Raw genomic sequence first — 26,904 nt, forward strand, 5'->3', positions numbered from 1 at the left:
CTTTGGAAACTTGTTTTGCAACTTCCAATTAGAAAACAGCATTTTTCAGAGAGAGGCTCTCCCACTTCCTTTTCTTCAAAAAACCTACATGAATGTAGGAGATAAAGAAAGAAAAACAACACCAACTATAAAGAAACGAAGCAATATCCCAAGGCAATCTATAGGCAGTGGATTTTAAAATAGGAGGAAAATAAAGTAGGAGAGAATAGCTGGTACTGCAATCTAAGAAAGAACTGGAAGATTACAATTTGCCAATATAAATGGTATTAAATTACAGGAAAAAATGAGCAACTTTATTTTGAGAAAGGTGAACAGTTATATGGGAGGTGGCAGGAGCATCCTGGATCAGTTTTAGTACAAAGAACACTGCAGGGTAGAAGGGATCAAATAAGGGCCATATTTATAGGAGGTGTGTATGGGACTGTAGGAGAAGAGATACTCTCCATAGTGAACAGTCCTAGAGCCACCAACATGAGGTAACTGTTAAGAAGTGAAAACAAACAATCACAAATCTTGTCCCTGGTTCATACCACATTCACATCCCTGGGTACAGAGAGAATTCCTGCATTCTTGCCTCTGATTCACCAATTGTGTATAAATAACTGGACTGGGAACAACATATTTTATACAATTATGAGTATCAAGGGAACCAGTTCAGAATCTGGATAATTGTACCAGAAGAAGAAAAAAATGAAAGAAACAAATAAGACAAAAAGATCCATACCGGGAAACGGACTTTGGCCCAGTGGTTAGGGCATCCGTCTACCACATGCGAGGCCTGCGGTTCAAGCCCCGGGCCTCCTTGACCCGTGTGCAGCTGGCCCGTGCGCAGCGCTGATGCGCGCAAGGAGTGCCGTGCCACACAGGGGTGTCCCCCGCGTAGGGGAGCCCCACGCGCAAGGAGTGCACCCATAAGGAGAGCCGCCCAGCGCGAAGGAGGGAGCAGCCTGCCCAGGAATGGCGCCGCCCACACTTCCCGTGCCGCTGACGACAACAGAAGCGGACAAAGAAACAAGACGCAGCAAAAAGACACAGAAAACAGACAACCGGGGGAGGGGAGGGGAATTAAATAAATAAAAATAATTCTTTAAAAAAAAAAAAAGGATCCATACCAAAAACACATTAGAAAAGTATGATGGAAAAGATATGAGTTGTTTAAAAATGTAAGAAGAAAATTTGCTTATATATAACAGGAATCCAAGAGTAGTTGATGGAAGATATCACAATAAAATGAAAGAGCATAAATATAAAGCCAAATAGAATTTAGAAAAAAAATAAAGTAGAATGAAATAGTGACAGAAATGAAGGCAACATTGGAAATAACAAAAAATAAAAATAGAATTTGCTATAAATATAATAAATAAAAGAGAAGATGAGACCAAGAAATCCAAATATTTTATTTTCTTAGGCTCCTGAAGCAAATACCATGAAATGGTTTGGCTTAAAAAATGGGGATTTATTTGCTCACAGATAGAGTCTGGGAAATTTTCCAAATCAAAGAATCAACAATTGATGCTTTCTTCCCAAAGATCAGCTGCTGGAGATCCTTGGCTTCTCTGTCACATGGCAAGGCACATGGTGGCATTTGCTGGTCTTTGCCGTCTCTTCCAGGTTTTGTTTATTTCAGCTTCTTGCTTCCATGGCTCTCTCTCTTTTTCTAAATTTCATTCTTTTATAAAGGACTCTAGTAATAGGATTAAGACCCATCCTGAATAAGGTGGGTCTCGTCTCAACTTATGTAGTCTTATCAAAAGGTCCTACTTACAATGGATCCAAACCCATAGGAATGAGTGAATTTAAAATCATGTTTTTCTGAGGTTTCTACAGTTTCACATCACCAAGGGAAGCAAAGAGACTTGGAAAGATCAGAATCAAATGAGAGAAAATAATAGAATGGAGAGAGTTGTCTGCAGGAAGAGAATTAGAATAATGGAAAGGAAAAAAATAAAAACTTAGAGAGAAAAAAATACATAATTTGACTTCATAAAAATAATATAAAAGAATACATAACCAAATGGTTGTATACACCATTTATATATATATATATATGGAAAAATATTTGGAATTTATATCAAAGCTCTTAAAGAGAGACTAACAATTTTGGATACGATAGAGAAATTATTAGAAAAACCTTACTTAAAAACAATATAAATTGCTGGATAGAAAATAAAGTGGTTTCATAAAACTACTAAAAAAAAACCAAAATGCCAGAAGAAAATGTAAGAGAAAGTTAAAACCTAGATCGTTAAATAGAACAACAAATCTCAAGGACAGTTTGCTATAAGAATATATATTTAAAGGGAAAACTTGCATTTCAGGTTTGTTGTTCACTTGGGGCAAAGCCATGCAACTGACAGCCAAAGAAAAATATCCTCAGTGTAAAAATAAAAAAGTTAAAGCTAGCCATGTCCTGCAATTGTAAAGAAAACTGCTTTATCATAAGCGAATCTAAAGGATTACAGAAAGAAATTGCAAAAATCAGCTAAAGGTGGAGGAGAAAATTAGTTGATCTTGAAAAGTTGTGCCCACACAGCTTTTAAAAATTATTTATTTTGAGATTAAAATGTGTACAATCCAGAGAACCCTAAGAAACTATGTGAAAGTAGTCATTCAAAAAAAGGCAAATTACCTCCAAAGGTGAGACAAATAATCACTTGATGTCTCAAGAATAATGGAATCTACAACACAGAGAAATGTTGCCTGAAGTGACTGCCATTTTTAAATTGCATACGCAGAATAGTTAATATTTTTTTAAAAGCCAAAAAACCATCAGATAAACAAGGCTGAAAAATATCATCACTGAAATAATATAAATTATTATTTCAGAACGAAGGCAAGTGATTCCCAATTGAATAGCTTGGATGTAACATGAAAGAAAGAGGGAAGAGAATGCAAAATATGAGAGTAAATATTAATGAACAAGGAACATAGAACACAACAACAGCATAATTCATGTTGGAATTGGATAGTGTTAAACGTTATTCTGTGGAGTGTTTTTAGTCAAGGATCCAAGTAACATTAGAAATTAAAACTAGACTTTGATCAACTCATAGTGAATTATATGATTTGTAGAGTAAACTATAAAAATAGCTAAAAAGTAGTAATTAAACTTGTAGTAGCTAGAATAAATCAATACATTGGTACAGTTGAAAATTAAATTACTCAAATGCCAAGAAATAAATTTTTAAAAATAAATTATTTTTTCTTTCTGTGATTAGTTTTTTTTAAAAATATCTTTAACTTTTTATTTTGAAATAATTTCAAACATACAGGATAATTGCAAAAATAATACAAACTCCATACAGAGAACTCCTACATATATCCCAACCATATACCCACTCATCAACTTTTAATGCTGTGCCAGATTTGCATATCAGTTTATCCCTCCCTCCCTCTATCCATCTACCTCTTTTCTAAATATTTGAGAATAGGTTGTATATAGCATGCTCATTGAACATTTACTATTTCCATGTACTTTTTTAAGAACAAGGATATTCATTTACATAACCACTTTAAGTACAGTTATCAAGTTCAAGATACTTAACATTGATATAAAGATTACAGTTTATATTCCAGTTTTTTTTACATGTCCCAGTAAAATTCTTTTGGGTATTTTCTCCTCCATTAGTAAATACAGTCCAGGATTATGTGTTTAATGTTATTGTCTCTTTAATCTCTTTCTTTTTTTTTTTTTTAAAGATTTATTTTTATTTATTTAATTCCCCTCCCCTCCCCCGGTTGTCTGTTTTCTGTGTCTTTTTGCTGCGTCTTGTTTCTTGTTCTTTGTCCGCTTCTGTTGTCGTCAGCGGCACAGGAAGTGTGGGCGGCACCATTCCTGGGCAGGCTGCTCCCTCCTTCGCACTGGGTGGCTCTCCTTATGGGTGCACTCCTTGCGCGTGGGGCTCCCCTACGCGGGGGACACCCTGCGTGGCGCGGCACTCCTTGCGCACATCAGCACTGCGCATGGGCCAGCTCCACACGGGTCAAGGAGGCCCGGGGCTTGAACCGCGGGCCTCCCATGTGGTAGAAGGACGCCCTAACCACTGGGCCAAAGTCCGTTTCCCTAATCTCTTTCTTTAATCTCTTTAATCTCTCTCTTTCTCTCTCTAATTGTTCATTAGCTATACTTTTTTTTTATTGACTTTGTAATAATATTACATTAAAAATATATATATATATGAGGTCCCATTCAACCCCACCACCCCCACCCCACCTCTCCCCACCCCCAGCAACACTCATTCCCATCATCATGACACATCCATTGCATTTGGTAAGTACATCTTTGGGCACCTCTGCACCTTATGGTCAATGGTCCACATCATGGCCCATACTCTCCCCCATTCCATCCAGTGGGCCCTGTGAGGATTCACAATGTCCAGTGATTGCCCCTGAAGCACCATCCAGGGCAGCTCCATGTCCCAAAGACGCTCTGTGATTAGTTTTGAATGATTTTAATGGCTAGGTCTATAAATTCACTAATCTTTCATTCTGTAGTATCTAATCTGTTGATAATCAAATCCTTTTAATATTTTATTTCCCTATGAATTTGTAACAAATAATAGGAGAATTTTAATATTTGGGTGAAAAATATTAAAGGTTAAAGAACAGATATAATTTTCCCATTAATTGTTAAGATAACTTTGCATGATTTCAGATTGCACAGACATTTTTATGGTCCCACCCTATGATGCAAAAAGAGGACTACCTACATAAACTACACTGTAATTTCCAAAGGAATCACTAATATGCATGTCAATAATTTTTTTTAAATGACCTTAGTAAATATTTTACACATTGAGTGCCATGGTCTCTGCAATGTCTTCTTTTGTTTCTTCTTTTTCTTTTATTAAAAAATCAAGCTCTAAAAATGTAAACATTCTTGGCTCATGAGTCATACAAGCAGAGACTGGAAAGCAGATTTGGTCAACTGGCCATAGTTTTCCAACTGCCACACTAAGACGCAAAAATTTAATTTAAATTTAATCAAAATTTAAACTTCTGTTCCTCCAAATTCACTCAGAAGAAAACAAAAAGACAGCCACAGACTGTGAACAAATATTTCCAAATTATTTTTCTGATAAAATACTTGTATCCAGAATATATAATGAACTCTCCAAACTCAATAGTAAGGAAAAAGCTACACCATGCAAAAAATAAGCAAATGAAATAGACAAGATTTAAAAACACATGTCACCACAAAAGCTATACCAAAGACAAATGACCACATGAAAATATATTCAATCTTATTAGCATTATGGAAACAAAAGTTAGAAATCAATAATAAGATACCAATTCACGGATAAAATTTTAAAAGAATTACAATCAAGCATGGACGAAGAAGTGGATGAACTAGAAATCTCATACAATGTTGGTGAAAAAGATTTAATCACTTTAGGAAATAGTTTGGCAGCTTCTTCAAACGTTAAATGTATTCCCACTATATGATTCAGCCTTCCACTTCTTTTTCTTTTTTTTTTCAAAAATTTCAGTGTTTAATTACACATTGCATATTTCAAAAAAGTCTTTTAAAAAATTGAAATTTCAGCAGGAAGTCAACAAATACTCATGAGCCTGCCTGTCTCAGGCACTTAAGGGAAAAGGATGATTGGAATTTTGATGGCAGAACTTCAAATGTTCCAATCACTTTCCAAGGAAGTGTCATATTTCTCTTCTTCATTACTTTCTTTACTCAGTGAAAATGATCCGTTCAATTAATGATTTTGCTTCCTCTTCAGTGCAATGGAAAGGGCTTTCACATACCTGCCCGTTTATACTATGCCCCTCTATGACACTTCTTTATAAGCAATGATTTCTAACATTTATGAGTAGACTCAACAACTTCAAAAGTAAACTCCATTAAAAGCAAATGGGTTTTCTGGTTTTCCATTTTGCACCTTATAAATTCTAAACCAATTAGGTGTAGCTTCCAAGTAACCAGGTTTCTACTTCCTGACATCATCAATATCATTAATTTCTGAGGCTTTGGGGTCATTCATATTGATAACAATTAATTCCAAACTGTTTCACCCTCTTTGATGAGAATCAAAATTCCAAGGACATTCACATGAATAACCTCTCCACAAGAAAAAAAAACTTTGAGCCTATTTCACCAACATCAGTAGGACCATTATCTCCACAAGCAGTCTGTGCTCTTATCTTTTTGATGGGATCTTTCCAAGTCTGAGGGAGGGTACCATAATTCCATTATTCCCTTATGAGGGACGGTATTTGCCACATAGCTGTTAGCTTGCCATCCTTTGCATCTTGTTTGATGAGATTCAGTGGCTCCTTGGCAGCATTCTCCATTTTAGCATATGTCTAGCTAGTACTTCTACAACCATATTAAACACATTCACAGGTACATCATTTCATGCTCTTTGTAGCGCATGCCATTTGCTCTACAGAATCCACCTTCAGAGGAATATCAGGAAATGGGGAAATATAGTTACCAGCCAAATTCTTGAAGAAGAGGTAGTAATTACCTGAGTGGGCCTGGCCACACTTCTTGGTGCAATACAGGACCTAGCATTGTGAGGCCTGTGTCCTGTGTGGGGTCTCAGTGGCAATCCAGCGGTGGCATGGCCTCCCGAGCAACCGCCCACCATTCCACTTCTACATATTTAACCAAGAGAAGGAAAAGCATGTATGCATGAGAAGACTTGTCTATCAATGTTCATAGCCTGTTTATTTGTAATAGCTAAAGTTGGAAGTAATTCAAATGTCCATCAACAGGAAAAATTATTTTTAAGAAAATGTGGTACATCCATAGAAAGACAAATTACTCGGCAGTAAAAAGTTGACTTATTGCTACACACTTCAACATGGATTGATCTCAAAGTCATTTTGCTGAGAGAAAGAAGTCACACAAGAAGTGTGCATACCTCTCTGATTCTGTTAATATAAAATTCCAGGAATGGAAACAAATGTATAGTGATAGAAAGCAGATCAGTGATTTCCTGAGGACATAGAGAGACTGGGAAGGGTAAAGAAAAGAATAATAAATAGATAAGAGGAAATTTTTTTAGCTGATGAAAATGTTCATTTTCTTCATAGTAATGATGGCTTCATAGTTGTACACATGTCAAAACTTAACATGTGAAGTTTATTGTATATCAACTAAACCTCCATAAAGCTGATTATTTTTAAGGACAGAATCCTAAGGCAACTTGCTTAGAAAACACTAAACAAGAATGAAAATGTAACCCAAACACATAGAGAGGAGAAAAGCAGATTAGTTAAGATCACAGATTCCAGAGACTGATTACTTGAATTTAAATTTCAGTCCAGTGGGCTATGTGTGGACCATTGACTATGGGGTGCGGCGATGCCCAGAGATGTACTTACCAGGTACAATGGATGTGTCACAATGATGGGAGAGAGGGTTGCTGTGGGGGGAGTGGGGGGTGGGGGCGGTGGGGTTGAATGGGACCTCATATTTTTTTAATGTAATATTTTTTTTTAAAATGAATTAAATTTCAGTCCTGACAATTTGCTAGTTCTGTGATCTGTCTTTATCTCAATTTTGATTCACAGCATGGAGTGAATGATGATGATCTGAACCTTCCTCTTAGGTTTTTTTTTTTTTTTTGAGTTAACTTATGTAAAGTAATTATAAATCTTGACTTTAAAAAATTACCTTGATAATATGACCATTATTATATCCCCAGTTTTATTCATTTAAATTGGACTAAAATTTCCAGATGAAAGACAGAGAGGTTAGATCAGGAAAAAAACATTCCAAAATTTTACAGTTTAAATGGTTTCTCTAAAATATAAAACATTATTTTAAAAAAACAAAAAGAAGAAAGAAAAACTATATATAAACATATTGTCTATATTAATATAATCATTATATGTAAAAAAATAAAAGTTATATCACTTTATAATGGTAAAAAGGCTCAATGCACTAAAAATCTATAACAATTCTGTTTGTATTCACTTAATAACGTAGCTTTAAGACTTAAATATTGTAAAAATTAACAAATATATGAAAAAAGAGACAAATTGTGATCATACTATAAAATATCATACAAGTCTTATTAATGAATGAATTAGCAGGCAAAAAATGACTAAAGATATAGGATATTTTAACAAAATATTGAATATATATATATTTAGACACTGAACTTTAACATACTGTACTTAACCATATTCTTTCCAAGGGCACATGGAACATGCATAAAAACTGACTTTATACTCACTTTCTAACTACATAAACAAATTAAAATAAGATTTCATATTCTCTAAACATAAGACAGGTAAATCAGAAATGAAAAGAGGTTATAGTAAATCTTGATTTTTTAAAAATTAAGTAACTCCTTTCAATAATCCATGAGTCAAAGAGGATATATTAATGAAAATTAGGAAATATTTTAAATTTGATGGTTGCTGAAATTTAACATATACAACATGTCAGATACAGTTAAAACATCTATTAAAGAGATGTTTAAATTCTTAAATCCATAGCCTGGAGGGGGTGAGGTGGAGAGGAAGGAAAGCCAGAATACTAAAGAGTAAATCCATTTCAGAAAAACACAAAAGTAGAAAATTTAAAAATCTAAACAAATAAAAGAAAAAGAAAAGTGATTAAAAAATTAATGAAACAAAGAATAACAGTAACAAATTTATTTAAGAAACAGACAAAAGCTGGTTCTTAGAAAAAATCAAAGCAATTTTTTACAAGATTGATCAAGATAAAAGGTAAAAAACCCACATTATCATACCAGTACTAACAATAGGACATCATTTTAGATGTTACAGAAATGAAAATATTATGAAAATATATAAGAATTTTATTGAAAGAGATAAAAATTTTTTAAATATATCTATGCTTTCCAGGTTGGTCCTATGATAATACCACCTTCTTGAATAGTCTTTCAACAGACACTTAAAAAAGAATAAAAGCATCAGATCAACAAGGAGAACTAATAAACCACACAGGTTCCACATTTTCAGCAACTTCAGGGAGTCAAAAGTACCCAAAAGTTTCAATTATCTGTAAGTAGAGAATGAGAGACCAATTTAAGGGCTGTCGTGGAAACTCCACTGCCGTGTTAAGCCAATGGATGTGAACAGCAGTGGGAGGGAAAGATGGAGGGTCTCTGCAGTAAAGAGGAGGGGAGATGAACAGATGAAATCACCCCAGAAAGGAGAAGGTCTAAGCCTAATCCTAAAATACTTAAATCTTGTCTGGCTTTTTATTTCAAAGCACTTTAGGGAAGGACAAGAAGTGTCAGCTTCAGCGAAACATTGCTCCTGAAGAGAAAAAGAGAGGGACAGAAAAAAAGATGCCCCTTGGTTACGTGGCCAAGAAGGGAAAGAAGAAAGAGGAGCAAATTATGGATCCTTCAGAAAAGAAAGAAAAACACTCCTTCTCTCTCTGACTGACCAAGGCCATCTATCATGGAAAGTAGATAATACTTAAAGAAGAGGGTACTCTTAAACTAGGAATCCTGTTCACAAAATGTTTAAGTTTACAATAAAACGAACCAGAACCATCTCAGCTGATGAAAAGTTGATATTTAAAACAGCAATTCAGAAGTCTCCAAAAATAAATAAAATAAAATAAAGCTTTAGAATTTCCTGATTGAAAAGGTTTGCAGAGAAAATGGACCTGGAACAATAAATTCTGAAGCATATTTTGGTCAAACTATTAGATGTAAAGACATAGAAGGCTCAACAGCAGAAAGATCAAATTTCCAATTATTATGCTAGGAACAGACTTATAATAGATGAATAAAAGAAGGAAAATTGGAGCATACTTTCAATAATTTCAAGATAAGAAATTGCAATGCAAAAATTTTGTCACTATTTTTCAAAATTATAGAAAAACAGTTTAAATGTTATATAAAAATGAGACACAATATTTTGCTGAGAAACACTTACGAAGTAAGATATGTACTCTCTCCCACTAATTTTTAAAAATATATTGGCAAAAACACATAGCACAAAAGAATTAAAAGTCCAGTATCAGATACTGTGAAGATACTTTTTAAAAACTGAGAAACTTCATAATTAACAGTAAAATGTTGAAATTTTCTTTTGAAATAGAAACAAATTAAGGATGCTCTCCATTATATCTTCTATTTAATATTGTATTATTGCCTTTCACAAGAAGTCTTTACTTGTACCAAGACAAGTAAAAAAAAATATTTTATGGAGAAAATACAATATTTAGATTTTGCATATAATACAGTTGTTCAATGGAGTATGTCAAAGAAGCAACTAACAAAATAATTAGAATAAGTTTAGCAAAATTTCAGGATGAATATAAAAATTGAATTGAAGTTTCCTGTATCATTATCAGTGTTAGAGTATCATGACAGTTTGTAAGCTCCATTTCCAGCTTCAAAACCAACCTTGTATATTCTGTTTTGTGGGGCTGTGATTGTGACCTCTGCAAACCACAGTTTATGTTTGCCAGATGACTTTCAATGAGGCTCTAGCAACAGGTGGCTCTAGAGAAAGACTGCAAGCCTGGAGCAGGAAGAGACAGGCTCCCTCTTATTTGCTCCCTATTTCTATTTTGCTTTCTGTTCTTGTCTATGCCACCACAACAACTCCTTATTATACCAGCAGCAGTAGTTAGTTCCAGCTTTCGCATTTGATTCAAGTTTGGAATTTTTCCAGCATTTCAAGACCAGCAATATTTAATGATGCTCCCCAAAATTTCCATGTTGTGTGTATGTTCACACTGATTCTAAAATGCCAAGATGCCAAGAATAGACAAGGCAGCTTGAAGCAGGAAAAGAAGAGAGGACCAGTCTTACCAGATACTGAGGCAAATTGTAAAGCAAAAACAATTAATAAAATATGGCATTGCTGTGAAGAGAGGCAAAGAGAGCAAAGAAACACAATGAAGGAAAGAGTGTCAGGCCTTCCTGTATCTGGACATTTGATAAAAGAAAGTAGTGGCACTGTAAAAGATTGGGGTATGGGACAATCTTTTCAATAAATTAATGGTGAAAAGTCATGTTAGTTATATGGTAAAAATGAGAAACATGGTCCTCCACAGCATCAGACAACCCAAAATATGTTTAGGTAGCTTAAAACCTATATATGAAAGGCAAAATTATATAGCTTGTAAAAGAATTATAATTTCATGATCTGAGAATAAAGAAAACTTTCTGCACAAGACACATAAGAAAAGGACTGATACATTTATTACAACTAAAAGTAAACTTTTTACTAATATGAAAACAATAAGAAAATGAAAAGGAACATGAGCAGACATTTGCTACACATATAACTGAAAAATTACTAGTATTCAAAATGTTTAAAAGACTGATACAAATCAGTATTTCATGTTCCATCCTCATTTTCCTCTTGCATCTTAATTCCCTGACTAAATTAAAACAGAACTGAACTTTCAGAGAGGCCCAACTCACTATTCATGGACATTTCTTCCTCTCTGTCACCATAGATTAATTGCTCATTTTCTACCCAAGGACTAGCCTTTCACATGCAAAATTTTTCTATCTCCTCTCACTTAATGATACTCTTCCAGCAATTCTCCTTCTCTTAATATGAGTCTCTTATTGATGTTTCCTCCTTACTGGGTCTCATCAGTATAGAAATATGCATTTTTGGTCCACCTCTAAAATTTATTTTTTCAGTCCCATTAGCTCTTCCTCCCTATTAGATACTGTTGCATATACTTGAAGTGCTCTGCAGCAAGTCCACCCGAAGACTGTCAAAACATGATTTTCCAATTCCTCTCTTCCTGTTCCCTTTTAAATCTGCTACAATCAGAATTCTGGATGCACCATACCACTGCAACCACAAGCATCAAGGCCACTTATTATCTCCATGAAGCTAGAGCCAGGAGTCAATTCAATAACCTCATCTTGCTTGACTTAGCAGCAGCTTGTGACAAATTGATAGACTCTTTTCTCATTCATGCACATTCTTCATTTATCTGCTAAGAACCAGACTCTCCGTTTTCTTTCTAGTTCAAGGAATATTTATTCTCCATTTTGTGTGCAGATTTCTCCTCCTTCTTCCTGTATTCTCCCCAGCCACACACACACTTTTTAATGTAGGTTTGTTTCTACAATCAGCCTAGTTAGTCTTCCCCAGCTATATTCACTTTCTTGAGCTTATTCATTCTCATTGCTTTAAATGCAATTGTAGCTGATGACTCCTAAAAGGTTCCAGTTTGTACCTCTTTCTATGTAATCCCCATAGCTGAAATTTGGCTCCTGCCCCTAATGTTTTACCACCTCATATAAAGGCAACACCACCTTTCCACCTGCTCAGTCAAAATCTTTGGGGTCATCCATAACAACACTTTCTAACTTCATGTTTAATCCTTCAGAAGTTTCTATTGTATCAACTTTAGATACAGAAGCCAGTATGATATTCATATAATGTTAGACTTCTGTTCAAAATTCTACAACATTTTCCCACTGCAGGGTTCCAGTGGGCCCCCAACTCTGGTTCCCCCTTCATAAAGGAAACTCAGCCTGCAGTAACAGGTGCCTGCATGCCCCAAGACACAAGTTAACATGTAACAAACCTCCTCACAGGAGAGCAATGTACAGATGGTATCTTAGACTGTAATTTTCTCTGGGCAGCACACTACCTTCCTACAGTAACATCATCATTCCCCATTTGTGTGCTTCATGTGACCCTAGCAGAAACTCTGTTATGAAGTGCCTTTGTTCTGAGACTCTATATATGTTGCCCCTCATATTCCCACCTCTTTGCAGAGCACTTTCTTCATTCTCTGGACCACCGCCACCAGAAAGAATCTCTCCTGTCCGTAAGTCTCAATAAATAAAGTTCCTGTTTCACAACTTGCTGAGTGCGTTCTTTGGTTTTGCTGCCGCCCCGATCCGTGCACTCAGGAGCTGGGTTGTAACGCCCATTTTACTCAGAGTAAAGATAAGAATACGTATGAGTTCTCATAACACTTATTATTAGTTTCCTGTTGTTGCCATAATGTATTACCACAAACTTGGTATAAAACAACACAAATTTATTCTCTCATAGTTCCGGAGGTCAGAAGTTTAAAAATGAGGTGTTGGCAGGGTTGTCTTACTTCTGCAACCTTCAGGCAAGAATCTCTTTCCTTTCCTGTCCCAGTTTCTAGAGGCTGGCTTCATTCCATGGTTTATAAACCCTTCCGTCATATTCAAGGTGCATCACTCCAACCTCTGACTATTGTCATCACATCTCCTTTGTTTGACTTTAATCTTCTCGCCTCCCGTTTATAAGGACCCTGGTGGTTACACTGAGCCCACCTGGATAACTCTGGATAATTTTCCCATCCCAAGATCCTTAACTTACTTAAATCTGCACAGTGTATTTTTTCCAGTTCAGGTAATTTATTCACAAATTCTTGGGATTAGCATATGGGTATCTTTGGGGGCCATTATTCTGTCTACCATACCCTGCGTAATCTGGTTTCCCATTACCTCTCTGTCATCTTCTGCACCCTACTCCTTGTTCACTTTGTTTCAACCACACCCATCTGCTTTGCCATTCACCAAATATTTACCAAGAGCTTCCCAATACAGAGCCCTCTGCATTCAAAGGGCATTCCACTAGCAGCTGCTTGACCACCTCTTTCACTTGCATCCAGTTTCTTGAACTTGCTTTATCTCTTCTTTTCTGAGAACACTTAAAATATTCTAAAAAGAGCACAAAAATAGTACACCCATTATGCTTATTTTTGCATTCCCTGCCTTTCCTACTAAAAATGTGTGCTTTATGAGAACAGGAAGCTTTGGCTTCTATTCAGTGAGTGACCTAGTGACCTGGAGAGTGCCTGAATAATAGATGCTCCAAACCAATTATAGATTTGGCAATGAAGCAACCAAATAGAAAAGAACAGATGACCCAAAGAAACAATTGATCAAAACATAAAAAAAAATTCTTCACAAAAAATGAAACCTCATTATCATTTAGGGAAATGCAAATTAAAAACAGCAGATTTTTTAATGCCAAAAAATCACATATTTGTCAACCTAGAATAATAGGAACTCTCACATTTACACAGCTATTATGGTAATATCTGAAGGCATGAAGCTAGGCACACACTATAGATCAACCATTTTACTCCTCATTCAATTGCTTAAAGTTACTCAATGTACATGAACACCAGTGTGCATTCATAGAAGCATTGATAGTAATAGCCCAAACTGGAGAAGGAAGCAGCATCACCTGTCATCTATTACTGATAGAATGTATAAGTAAATTCAAACATATCCATATAAATAAACACTCTATGGGGTAGTACATTTTAATTTCATAAACTTATTTGAGGAAAAGAAGAAAGAGACAAAAGAACACTGGACCTATGAGTTTTATATAAATTTTCTTATATTTCAGAAATGTGCAAAACTGTACTATTTTTTTTTTTTAGGAATAGCTACATCAAACTATAAAGTTAAGCAAGTCACTATTACCACAAAGTGAAGCTTACTATAATCTCTAAGAAATTGTATTGTTATCAGTAGTCCCAGAAGAAAGAATTCTTAGGGGTTAGCAATTTTCCATTTTCTGACCTGGGATATTGGCACTCCATCGATTTATATTTATTCATTAACATGCATATATGTTTTAGCAATATTCAGCATATATTGTATTTGATAATGAAAAGAGGATTAAATATTAATAAAGTGTATTTGTGAGTTAAAAGAAAAAGTCTATAATGTCAATAGAAAATTAGCAGAAGGATATAAACAAAAAAGTTTTAAAGAGAGGCAAAATGTGTTAAACACATGAAAAAGTGCTCAACCTCACATTAAAGAAAAGAAATAACACTCAAATATTTTCATTTATAAACTTGGAAAATATATTTTTCAAAAATGGTAATACATGAGGACTTCCGCTCCTGTCTAAAACTTTTCTGTAATTGTAGGCTTTACTTGACAACCTTCATGTGGGAAAGGTGCCCTCACATTAGATTCGCTGCACAGCCAATTCACTGCAGCCTCTAGAGTTGCAGTCAAGGATGCAGGTCCCCTAGTATCTGCATTTTTTGCCCAGGCACTTCCCTATCTGGGGGCTCAAAAAGGATGCTTTCCTCAGGTCCCTCTCCTGAGACCTCCTTATCAGTGCTCAATTCACTTTCCACTTCTTGCTTTTTCCACTTATTCCTCCCTCATGCTTTCAAGTCTATAAAACTGCAGTAACCTTTTGTTTATGGCTTCCTCTTTAGTGAGACATCCTCTGCATCTGCCTGATCCATGTACTCCTCACATATGGAGCCATTCATTGGGAGAAATGAAAGAAAGGAGGAGTCTGTACTTCTGCCAAATTAGCCTATTGCTTATATTATCCCATTAAAGGCTTGGCAGCTATTTTCATTTTGGCACATTGTCTTAATCAGCTGCTTTTGATACTTAGCTGTTCAGCGCAACTCTCTCAGCTCAGCCCCACTCTTGAAAGTACAGAGATTTGATAGTATTATGGACAATAGCCACTTTCATACATTTTTCTTAGTATGATAAGTTGTAACAACCCTTACGGAAGAGCAATTTAGCAACACTTAATCAAAGATTGCAATTTCTCAAGACTTTGTTCCAAGATATGTTTTTCAGTATATTTCATAGGCATATCAGCACTGTGAGAAATAACATCTGTCATATTATGAGAGTAACCAATTATTTTTAAAAACCCAAATGCCCTTCAAAAGAAAAATGATTAAAAAAAATTATGGCATATCTGTTCAGAGGAATACTATGCAGCTACCAACAAAATGAAGAATGTTTTTATGTACTGAAATGGAATAAGTCCTCAAGTGATATTTTAAGTGGAAAAAGCAAGTTATACAACATAGCAAAAAGTAAGCCACTATTTATGTAAAAACAAGTTCTTACACATATGTTTAAATAGCTCTAGAATGTGTCTGGTAATACATACAAAAATTATGATATATAATTGATATTGAAATGTGGTTGCTTCTGAGATCTATGGATGCCTTATCTAAATGATGGGAATATTAGCTTTATCTGTTTATCCTACTATATCTTTTAATTTTTGTACACAATTCATGCATTACCAATTCCAAAATCAAATTAAATTATATGCATATAACAATTAAAATTAATAATGACTTCTTTATGAAGTCGTAAAAATACCCCTGTTCCTTAGGCAATCCTAGATTGGTACAGTTATTGCTTAAAAAAGAAAGTCTAATTCATCCATCATTACACTACTTAAAAAGGAATATACTTTTCTTTGGTGAGATAATACCACTTAATATTATTAACAATAGAAATAATATTATTATTAATAATGGTGTAATGTTGGTTAGTATAAATCCTGGAGTCAAACTTTCTGGATTACAATATAACTTGTGTAATTTATCAGATATTTGCCCTTAGAATACTTATTTCAAGAATACAGTTATATTTTTCCTTACTTTCAATAGAGAGATAATGAATGAAACTATCTCTTTAAGTTGTTGGAAATATTAAATAAAATAAATACAATAAACTCTAGAGGTATCATTGTTAGGATACTTTAAAATATTGTATATGATCTCATTTAATTTTCAAAAAATAAATGAAATAGCATTTATAATCTTTATCTTGCTTACAAGAAGAGTTAAATATTACTGATGAGAAGGGTCTTAATTTTTAAACTGTTTCATTCTTGTTGATTCAAATGGGAATATTTTTCTGTTTAATTATGTATCATGCTGGCTGTCAAATTAATAATAAATATGTTTAATTCTAATTTTTAACAAGAGTGAATTCATCTGATGTTCATTTTCACAGTCTATCTAAACCATAATCATATCAACAGCTCTTCATCTTTTCAAAATATCTCTTGCTCTTCACTCATTTTATCTTCTTAATAACATGCCTCTGAAAAACCAGTTTGTTTTCTTCTTTCAGGCTGAACCAGTCTTCTGATTTCCATTTCCCCAGATTACTAAAACAACTCCCTTCCAGCTGTCCAATGACCTCCATATTGCTATACCTGCCTCCTTTATCAGTTTGCCTCATTCAATAATATTAGTCATCAATTCTTTGGAATGCTGTTCTTCTTTGATTGCTATAATTGTCCTAGATCTCTCCCCATTTCTTTATACTCCTTCATGACTGATTCTACCTCTAAGAATAAACATCATGAAAGCCCATGTCCTCTGCCTTTGCCTGTCCTCTTCATCACCTCCTATCACAAGCTCGACTAATATGGGTAAAGAAGTTCAGTCCATTCATTAATGAAAACACTATCCCTCTTCAAGACTGGACTCAGAAAAATCAAGCACAGATAAACTAGATTTAGTTCCTAGTCTGTGATGCTGGATTGTAAATAGTAACAATGGAGTGACAAGGAAAATAGAAAGAAAATTCAGAAACCATTGGGGATTTTGAGATATTTGGCAAAAGCACCTCTCTGAGAAATTGGGGTGTTGGGATTTAAGTGAAAAAGCAGCTGAAATAGAATTTTTTCTTCAGAACAATTTGCATAGAATTATGCATTCTTATAGCCTAATCTCCTACTTGGTAAAGTTTAATTCTGGGCTAAGATTTAATGTCTTAATTTAGAGTTCTAAATGTAATAGTTTTTTGCAGTCTACAAATATATAGAACATAATTTTAAATGTAAAATTAATGAAAGAATTTGCAAATGGGGATTCTGAAACTTATATAAAATAACAGGCCAAATATTGATTAAGACCCTCAGGAAAGAATCCAAGTTTTTTCTCTAAGATGACTGTCCTCTTTCATCAATGTTAGTCTATCTACCTGGAAACTTCCATGCTTTCCTTTATTTTATCTTTCAGTTAAAATGGAATGCAGAAATAATAATATAACAATTATCTAGGTTAAACAATAGTCTTCAATATAATGGATGCTGAAATTTAACAATAATAAATAATTATTTCATCATATATTTTCTAATGTCTTTAAAGAACTCCTTCCCTTTTCTATTCATACTTCCCAAAGAAGCAATGGACAGTTTGAATATGTGAAAACATACCAAGTATGAGACATTGATGAGCCAAACACACTGGTGTAGTTCTCCCACCTTCATTTTTTGCCTAAAAGGAACATATACTTCAGTACAATGTCCTAGATTTAAATGAGCATGTACTGAAATATTCCCTCAAAAAATGATAATGAGTGGACTCCTGTAGAAATTCATAATTTCCCTATATTTCATGGACATTTCACTTTAATCTACTACTGATATATTATACTGAAATATTTTCTGCAATACAAATTTATGTGAGATATAATACATTTATTTTTCATTTATAGAGATTTCTCTCAAGTTTTAGCTAAAAGTTACTGACTTTTTATATATTTTTATATATTCTTTGTTATGTATTCTTTTTATATATTTTTTATATTCTTAGGTTATGATATTTAAAATATTTATACTTGAAAAACAACAGGTTAAATTATTGATTTAAATTCTACTGAATTTAAATATTTTTAAATAATAAGCAAAATTTTCAAAACTTATGTTGGTACATAAAAAAATCTGATTCATTTTCTATTATTATCAAAGTCTTATTATTTCCATCTACTTCCAGCCAACACTAGCCCTTGTATACTGTTGGCCTAAAAACACAGAAATTATATTTTCTTAGAAAATAATTACAGAATGATCTCTTATCAAACATATATTCCAATAAAAATGAATTTAAAGAACACAAAATAGAAATGTGGATTTTAAAAGATGCTTTGTGGCTAAATTAAATCAGGAAAAGAAATGAGAAGGTTCTGTGTGGAGGAGTTAGGAAAAGAGAAAATAAGGAGAGGCACATAAAATATTTAGGCAGCAGTGGGAGTAGGGAGGATGACAAATCTCACAGCATCTCAGGGTCAGTAACCTAAGGGAACTAAAAGAACAGCGAGAGGTTGGCCTTCACACAAACCTCTAGGGTTTAACAGTATGTGAAGGGGACTATGATATATGTATGTAGGTGTTGTGAGTGTGGGTGGTGTGACGATTCTAAACTGAACTTAGAAACATGAATAATCTTGATTTTTGATGACATGAAGTAATGAACTTTATGGAAAATTTAGTGGAATTATGTAAGTAATACCACTTGTAACATCTTAGAAGTAAAAATAAATTATTGGGGATTCTATTTACATATGAGCACTTGATATTTAATATTATCTATCAGGTTTTTTTTTTTGACATTCAAGCTTTTTGCTTGAAACTAGTAGCAGGGATCCCACATCCCATTATTTTAAATGAGAAAAAATAAAAGGAATATGCATCAAGCACACACTCCCAATAAATTTCTTAGTAATTAAAACACGGAAAGATCCCTATATATGAATAATATGCTAAAATGTAACTATGTAAAAAGCCTAAACCCTTATCACATTATCCTTTAAAGTTAAATATGAATTAACATGGCTTCTTTAGTTGCCTACAAAATCTAAGATGCACAGTCCTTTCATTTATACTCTATGCAATTTTCAAACAATATATGGATAGCTTCGAATTTCTATCAAGTATATCTGGACTGTGACTCAAGATTTTCTTGTACACTACTTTGATAAAAATGTTATATTGAGTTTTAAGAATGTAAACATTTTTCTTTTTTAATGTAACTACCAACAAAAATATCATTTTATTTAGAGATATATTTATTGTATGAAGCTAAAGTATTAAAAATCTAGAGGAGGGCTACCTGGAACCTTATCAGTGTTCTGCGTTTATAAATGCTTTTATTACTATCTTGCTTGAGGATTAGGATAAAAAATATGCCTTGCAAACTCTAATGCAGGTTTATTTTTCTATGTAATCTTTACATATAAGGGAGAAAAGTGTCTATATTCATTCAAATGTCACTTGATCAAGAAGGTCTTTCATTTATTTATTTTTAATATTTTACTATCTTTTTTTAAAGATACATAAATCACACAAAATGTTACATTAAAAAATATAAGTGGTTCCTATATACCCCATTCCCCATCCCCCCACATCCTCCTACATCAACAAACTCTTTCAGTGTGGCATATTCATTTCATTTGAGGAATACATTTTGGAATACTGCTACAGAGCATGGATCATAGTTTACACTGTAGTTTATACTCTCTCCCAGGCCATTAAGTGGGCTATGTCAGGATTTATAATGCTCTGCATCTGTCCCTGCAATATCATTCAGTACAATTCCAAGACCCACAAATACCCCCATATCACACCTCTTCTTCTCTATCCCTGCCCTCAGCAACACCTGCGGCCATTGTCTCCGCATCAGTGATACTGTTTCTTGCATTGCTAGAGTTACAATAATTCTATAGTAGAATACCAGTAATTCCACTCCCATCCATATTTTATTCCTCCATTCTGAGGACCCCGGGATGGTGATGTCCATTTCACCTCTAAATCACAAGGTGGCTTAGATCCCACATGACTGATGGATGGGATTCTCCTGCTTGCAGTTGAAGAGTCTCTCAGTTCCCTGTTGTGGTGGGTGACTATCCTCACCTCCCTGTTAGCTGACCTGTATAAGTCCAATGAGCTGGAAAATAGGTGTTCAAATCTGCTGATGTTCAGAGCCCAGATGGCACATGGATGTGCAGACATTCAAGACTCCTGAGCATACGCCAACCCCAGCACTAACCACAGGTTCAGTGAAAGTGACAGAAGAGGTATGAGTAAAGAGGTCACATCTGAGTCCAACCCCATCACACTCAGGAGCACAAATTCCAAATTCCACTCTCTCAGTCAAATTCAACATGTAAATGTGTGGGACATGACTCCTGGGGATGAGACTCTCTGGCGTCGAGGGATTACTACCAAGCACCAACTGGTGAGGCAAGTAGAAAAAGAACTTGAATAAAAGAGGGAAATGGTAAAGACAAATGAGTTTAAATTGAGTCGGGAGGTCATCAGAGGGGTTGTGCTTACACACATCTCTGCAGGATCTCAGAGACAGCCAAAGTAAATACAACCCTAGGTAGTTGTGCTCTTGAAGGCTACAGAGACACCCAGGTCCTATGGTCATGGCAGACGACTCTGGCATTCAGTGCCTTGCCAGTGGGTTCTACTTTGTTAGAAGGCCTTTTAGAAAATTTAGTGTTGAATCTCGGCCAATCTCTACCATATCATCCTTATTTATTTTATTTAAAGTTTAATTAAAATTAAAATTATGTGGTGTATTTATTTGACTCATACACAGTCCGTTTTATTTAATGGCTGCAATTAAAAGAGTGAAATGGGAAATAACTGTATCCCAACCCCATACACCCACTGCCCATCCCCATCCCACCACTAAAAGCAGAATCATGTCTAGTGATCAGTTAAATTTTGTTTCATATAGGTCTTATGATCATGTTTAGATCAATTTAAAAAAATCAACTGGGAACTTCTGGTCTCAAGAACGGTCTCAATTCTGTTATTAAAATCTCCAGGAGTGTTTTCAACTTTCTGAACCTGCCTAGTTGCGGTCTCCTTCACAGGTCAGCTTCTTCTGTCTATCCTAGCTCCAGGTAAAGGAAACTTCAAAAGGCTTTGGAAAGCCACAGAGACCTTTGACAAGGTTTCTCAACCTCAACCCTATTGACATTTATGGCCAGATTATTCTGTGGCATGTTGCCCTGTGCATTAATAGCATTCTGGCCTCTAAAAACTGGATCCCAGTAGTAAACCCATTCCAAATTGTGAAGGCCAAAAATGTGTTCATACACTGCTACATGTCTCCCTGGGGTCAAAATCTTCACCAATTGAGAAACACTCACTTTGGGTATTTTGAGCTCATCATGAGCAATTCTGAGGATTTGTTGTATGTGAGCAAATCACACCATACTGAAAATACAGTGTTAAGATCAACTAGTAAAACGTATGAAGTGAAAATGAAAACATCATTTTGAATCATGGGATAAGTGTGTAGCAACTGAGAGTGTTAAAAGCTCAAATGACCAGTAAGGTGCTCTTTCAAAACACCTGATGCTTCTGTTTGGAACAGAAGAAGCTGGTTAGGAGCCAAGAAAACAGTTTTGAATTATGGCCACTCAAGAAGATAACTGGTATGTCCCAGGTTATAAATTATTGCAGAACAAAGCTATGTTAGATGAGGGGAAAACATGTGGTTCTTGGTTAGAAGGGGAGCTCAAAAAATTACCAGAGGAAAAGAGAACCTAAGTACCAAAAGGATTCCAAATCTATTGAAGTGAAAAGCAATACTGATTGCTCCAGCCACCCTAGGCCATTAATTCTTCAGAGAAAGGGATATGAAGTTAAGAAATACTTGAACATTGTTCCTATTTTCTAAGACTGCTGAACATATGTGAACTCAGTAAGACTTAAAATAAAAAATAATTAAGGATGTATATGCCAAATGCATTCTGAATTGAAAGGAAAATATCAATGAGGTACGATTAGGTCTGAAGGGCTTAGAGGGTACAAAACTGGTAAACTCTTTTTATGTGTCTTGATAGGTTCCATTTTCATTTTATTGTAAAACAATTACACTGATTATTCAAAAATTATTACATTTTTACTCCCTAGAGTGAATAATTTTGCTTTAACATCTCAAAATTAGATTTATGGTTGCCCTGTATGTTATTAATTTGTTTGGTATTTTGGGACTTTTTTCTATCTCTGGTTTTGATTGAAAATCTATTTTTAATATGATTTTTACACTTGAGAATAATGTTCATGTAAAATGCATGTAATTTTTTATAGTAAATAAAATTAGAAATTCACTTAGAACTGTGTATTTTATATGTAAAAACAAATTTTAAAATACTTGGTTTAACTGTGCTATTTACTTTAGATTTGAAATACTAGAAGCCTAAAAATTTGAAATTGTCCAGAGCAGGGATTCTTACCAAGGGGACTGTAAGTTTGAGTTGAAATTTTTAAAAAACCTTATTCTTGTGGGGACATGTTTGTGTGGGTGTGATATACTTCTTAAATAATATACAGTATAGTGTGGACTTAGTAAGGGTTTTCACTTGACTGGCAAAGGGGTCCGTGGAACAAAAAAAGTTAGGAACCCCTGGTCTATGGCAACTGGATTAATCTCTAAAACCTATAGACAGAAACCCTATGTAAAAAGAAATTAAACTAACAATGAATTTATAAGCATAATCTTTTTTTAAAACTGCATTCGGTTTAAAATAATTTTTAAATGTTTAAATATGGAGACAACACAATTCAATAGTAGATCCCTTAAAGTTCAACTTTGATTCTCTAGTTTAAGAATGTGAAGAAGGGGGGGAGCAGTTACAAATACATCTTTGAAAGCTGCATTCTTCCCAACAGTGGGTTGTAGAAAAGTGTGCAGTAGTATATAATTTTGGTTCAAAGGAAAGCAGACATTGAAAGATCTTTCTAGCCTTGCTATGAGTTTCATTGTGTCCACTGGGAAAGATAAGTTAAAGTCTTAATCCCTTGTACCTTAGATTGTAACCTTATTTGGAAAAAGGGACACTACAGATGGATTTAGGTTTTACCGAGGTCATAGTGAAGTAGGGAGGAAGCTTATTACAATAAGACTGGTGTCCCTATAAGAAAGGGAGAGAAGACACAGGAAGAGAGGACAGCCACATGAGGAAAGGGGCAGATGAAAATATACACCAAAAACCACTGGAGCTACCACAGAGAAGGCAGAAGAGAAGCACAGAAGAGATTCTTCTCTAGAGACTTCAAATGGAGCCCAGCCCAGCCAAAGCCGTGATTTCAGACTTCCAGCCTCCAGAACTGTGAGACCTCCAGAACTGTGAGACAATCAATTTCTCTCTTTTAAGCCCCACTGTCTGTGGTACTTTGTTAGGGCAGCCCTAGGAAACTAACTCAAGCCTTTTTAGTTCATTATTAAAAAACAAAGAACAACAAAAACAAAAAAACCTTCAGTGTAAAATTTGGCCAGACTATGGAGATGACTTCAGTTAAACTCATACAGGATGCCTTTAATTGCCCTCAACAACTTAAGAGCCACTTGGAACAAACATAAATGTTTTTGACATTTTGTGCTCTCTTCCCATTGCTCTTCTTAGGAAGGTAGTTTACAATATGATGCTAGGGGTAATTTTAAGTCCCAAATCTTGGTATAAACACAGAGTATAAAATTAGAGAGGAAAAATAAATTTTCTATTTGTAGAAAAAAACAGAGGCTAACAACATCTCTTGCCCCTTGCTGATTTGCTCCTGGCAAGGGACATTTTTATTGTGAAAAATAAAAAAAAACTTTAAAAAAAATAGAGTATTTTTTTTCTGTCCTGAGGATGAAGGTCCCTTGTGTCCCTTTCTGCTCAAATGGCATGCTGTTTAAAGAGTCAGTATGTATGCTAAACTAAGAGAAAAAGAGTAGCTAGTGGAATAGTAGACAGAAACAGAAGAGAGAAAAAATTAAATCTTGAGTAACAGTATATAGTAGCCATGAGAAGAGAGAATGACAAAACGAGGTTAAGGGAGGTATGAAACTTGGTTAGGAGAAATTAAGTCTGCTGAAGAACAGGGCCCATGAAGAGACTTCTGAGAATTTACAGCAAAATGCCCAAAGGTCTAATCTGGTTGGAGATAGCAATAGAAAGAAATTCACCTCAGTAGGAAAAAGACACATCTTAATTTACAAGGCACTGAGTGTAGTAGAATAAACAAGGACTTTAGAGCCAAATAAACCTAAATTCAAATCCTGGCTCTGCCACAGGCTGAATTATTTAAGCTGAGTCTCAGTCTCATAATCTCTAAACAGGGGACAACGTTGCTGTGAAAATCACACTATCTAATTCACGGGGAAACATTTAGGAAAATATCTACCATATGTTCATTTTTATTTCCTTGGATGAATTGTTCATTTCTGGCAGCAACTTACCTACCAGGAGAACAGAAAGCAAGATATTCTTCCCTGTGGAAAGAAGGCTGGAGATTTTTTGTAAGCTTAACTGGAACTCTAACAATATGACTGGAATGCAGAAAAGATATGAATCCTAAATAAACATTTGAATCCAACACAGAGTCATTAATAGAACCATGGAATACACTTCAAGGCAAAGCAAAACCCTGAAGAGCCATCCAAAGGCACAGACACCAAGGATTTCCTCCCGGTTCCCACGTCTAACTGAAAGACGTTGCTGTATATTCTCTGCCCTCTTATGACTCACCAAAGAATTATTTATAGCCACGGGTCAACTGCAGAGGCTGAGGAGAATAAAGGCAAAGGAAATGAGGCAGAGGTTTCCTTTCGGGATTTACTCCCTTTAAAGTAGGTATGTGATATTGATGCTAAGTGATTTAAGGTCTTTAGGTTAAATTAGATGTAGGAGCAGTATATAGCCCATTTATAGACATACCAGATAAATATCCCATGCTTGGAGACATGTTGGGAGTTCAGAATAGGGAAAAACGGGAGAAATACACTGGTGGAGTAAGGACAAGACTGGAAAGTATATATGTGATAAAGGGAGACAAATTTTAAAAATACCAAAACTAATTAATCAACCAAATCTTATAAATAAGGAGTGGCATACAATTTTTCAGATAAAACCCTTTACTATTCTTGGAGTTAAAGTGGAGGGAAATTTAGGAAAAGCATGCAACTGCAATCAGAAAACATAGGATGTATGTTGTTTCTGTCACTATTTCTTTCATTGGTTAAATCAACTAAGTTCTCTTGGTCTTCATTTTATCATGTATAAAATCAAATATTATTTTTATGTTAGTGGCTTATAAATACACACACACACACACACACTTATATATAGAGAGAGAGATGGAAAGGATATGTCATCTTCAGTGGAGAAAGTTCAATATGTGAAACAGGTCAGAGCATCCAGGAGTGAACTAGGTAGGAGAGAAAAGGTGGTAAAAGAATTCTGAGCGCTGCCTCCTGTCTTTGTTTCAGCAACACCTTTCTGCAGCATCTCTTGACCCCTAGAACTCAGCAGAAACTAATGTGAAAACTATTACTATACTCCAGGGTTCTGAACCTCACACAGATTTTTGGTTGATGGATGGGGTCCAGGGATCTATTCTGTGTGTTATAGGGTGTTTAGCAACATCCCTTAGCTCCATCTACTAGATATCAGTAGAACCTGCACAACACCCCATCCCCTAACACTACCAGTTGTCAACAGCTAAAATGTCTCCCAAATATGCCTGGGGGAAATTGCCTACAGTTGAGAACAGTGATTTACATCACTTCTAGGATTCTGCAAAGTAAATTGAAAAGTTACCAAAAAAAGAAGTACATTTTTCAGGATTTGTGCAATAGGCGGTCAAGGCCAAATTGTGACAAATGGGTAAGAAGGCCTCTTCTGAAAATTCTACAGCACTTCAAAATGATGTGTAGATAATGAAGATTACCTGCCTCTGGCTTTTGCCATCCTTTCCTAGATAACATTCACCTGTGCCCTGAGTAAGAGAGGCAGGTTGTCCTAGTTTTCAGTCCCACAGAGGGCAAAATTCAAGGTGATATCTATTCTTTCACAAGGCTTGTGTTCCTTCTCCACACATAGTAAGCATTTTAAGCAAAGAAATAATTAAGTGCTCTAGAATTCAAACATTGATTTAAAACTAGCATTAAGTCAAGATCTCATGCATGGCCATAAAACTATGTATTTTCTGAATGTACAGAATCCCAATAATTATGTTCATTTTATATTTTGTAAAATAGCCACTTAGTGTTTCCTTTTGGCACGTCTACTGAGAAGAAATGCCAGTAAGAGAAATCTGATGTCTGTACTTGTAAGTCTGTTTGTACATCAGGTTTAGAGTGTACCCAATTTAGTAGTATGACTATGACTCTGAACTAATATTTAGCTACAATTCCATTTGCAATGATTTGTTAATTCCAATGTTCAGTCTATTCTGCAGTGCAAAGCTTTATGGCCTACAGTGTGTTGTGAAATGTTCTTTCATATGGAGAGGAAATGTCACAGGACCATATAACTTGGGTCTGGTTATTCAGAACTAAGAAGTGAGGACAATTGGATCCCTATTATTGCAGACCAACTCAATTGGAAAAAT

General features: G+C 34.9%; 1 protein-coding gene and 1 pseudogene across 1 annotated transcript in view; both read right to left on the minus strand.

Annotated features, from left to right (window-relative positions):
* LOC101446764 (cadherin-10) overlaps positions 1-26,904 on the minus strand; it is a 205,974-nt gene that overhangs the window by 100,734 nt on the left and 78,336 nt on the right. The window lies entirely within an intron of this gene.
* Positions 5,686-25,257, minus strand: LOC139439802 (inorganic pyrophosphatase 2, mitochondrial pseudogene; annotated as a pseudogene).

The sequence above is a fragment of the Dasypus novemcinctus genome, chromosome 2, assembly GCF_030445035.2.
Source record: "Dasypus novemcinctus isolate mDasNov1 chromosome 2, mDasNov1.1.hap2, whole genome shotgun sequence".
NCBI lineage: Eukaryota > Metazoa > Chordata > Mammalia > Cingulata > Dasypodidae > Dasypus > Dasypus novemcinctus.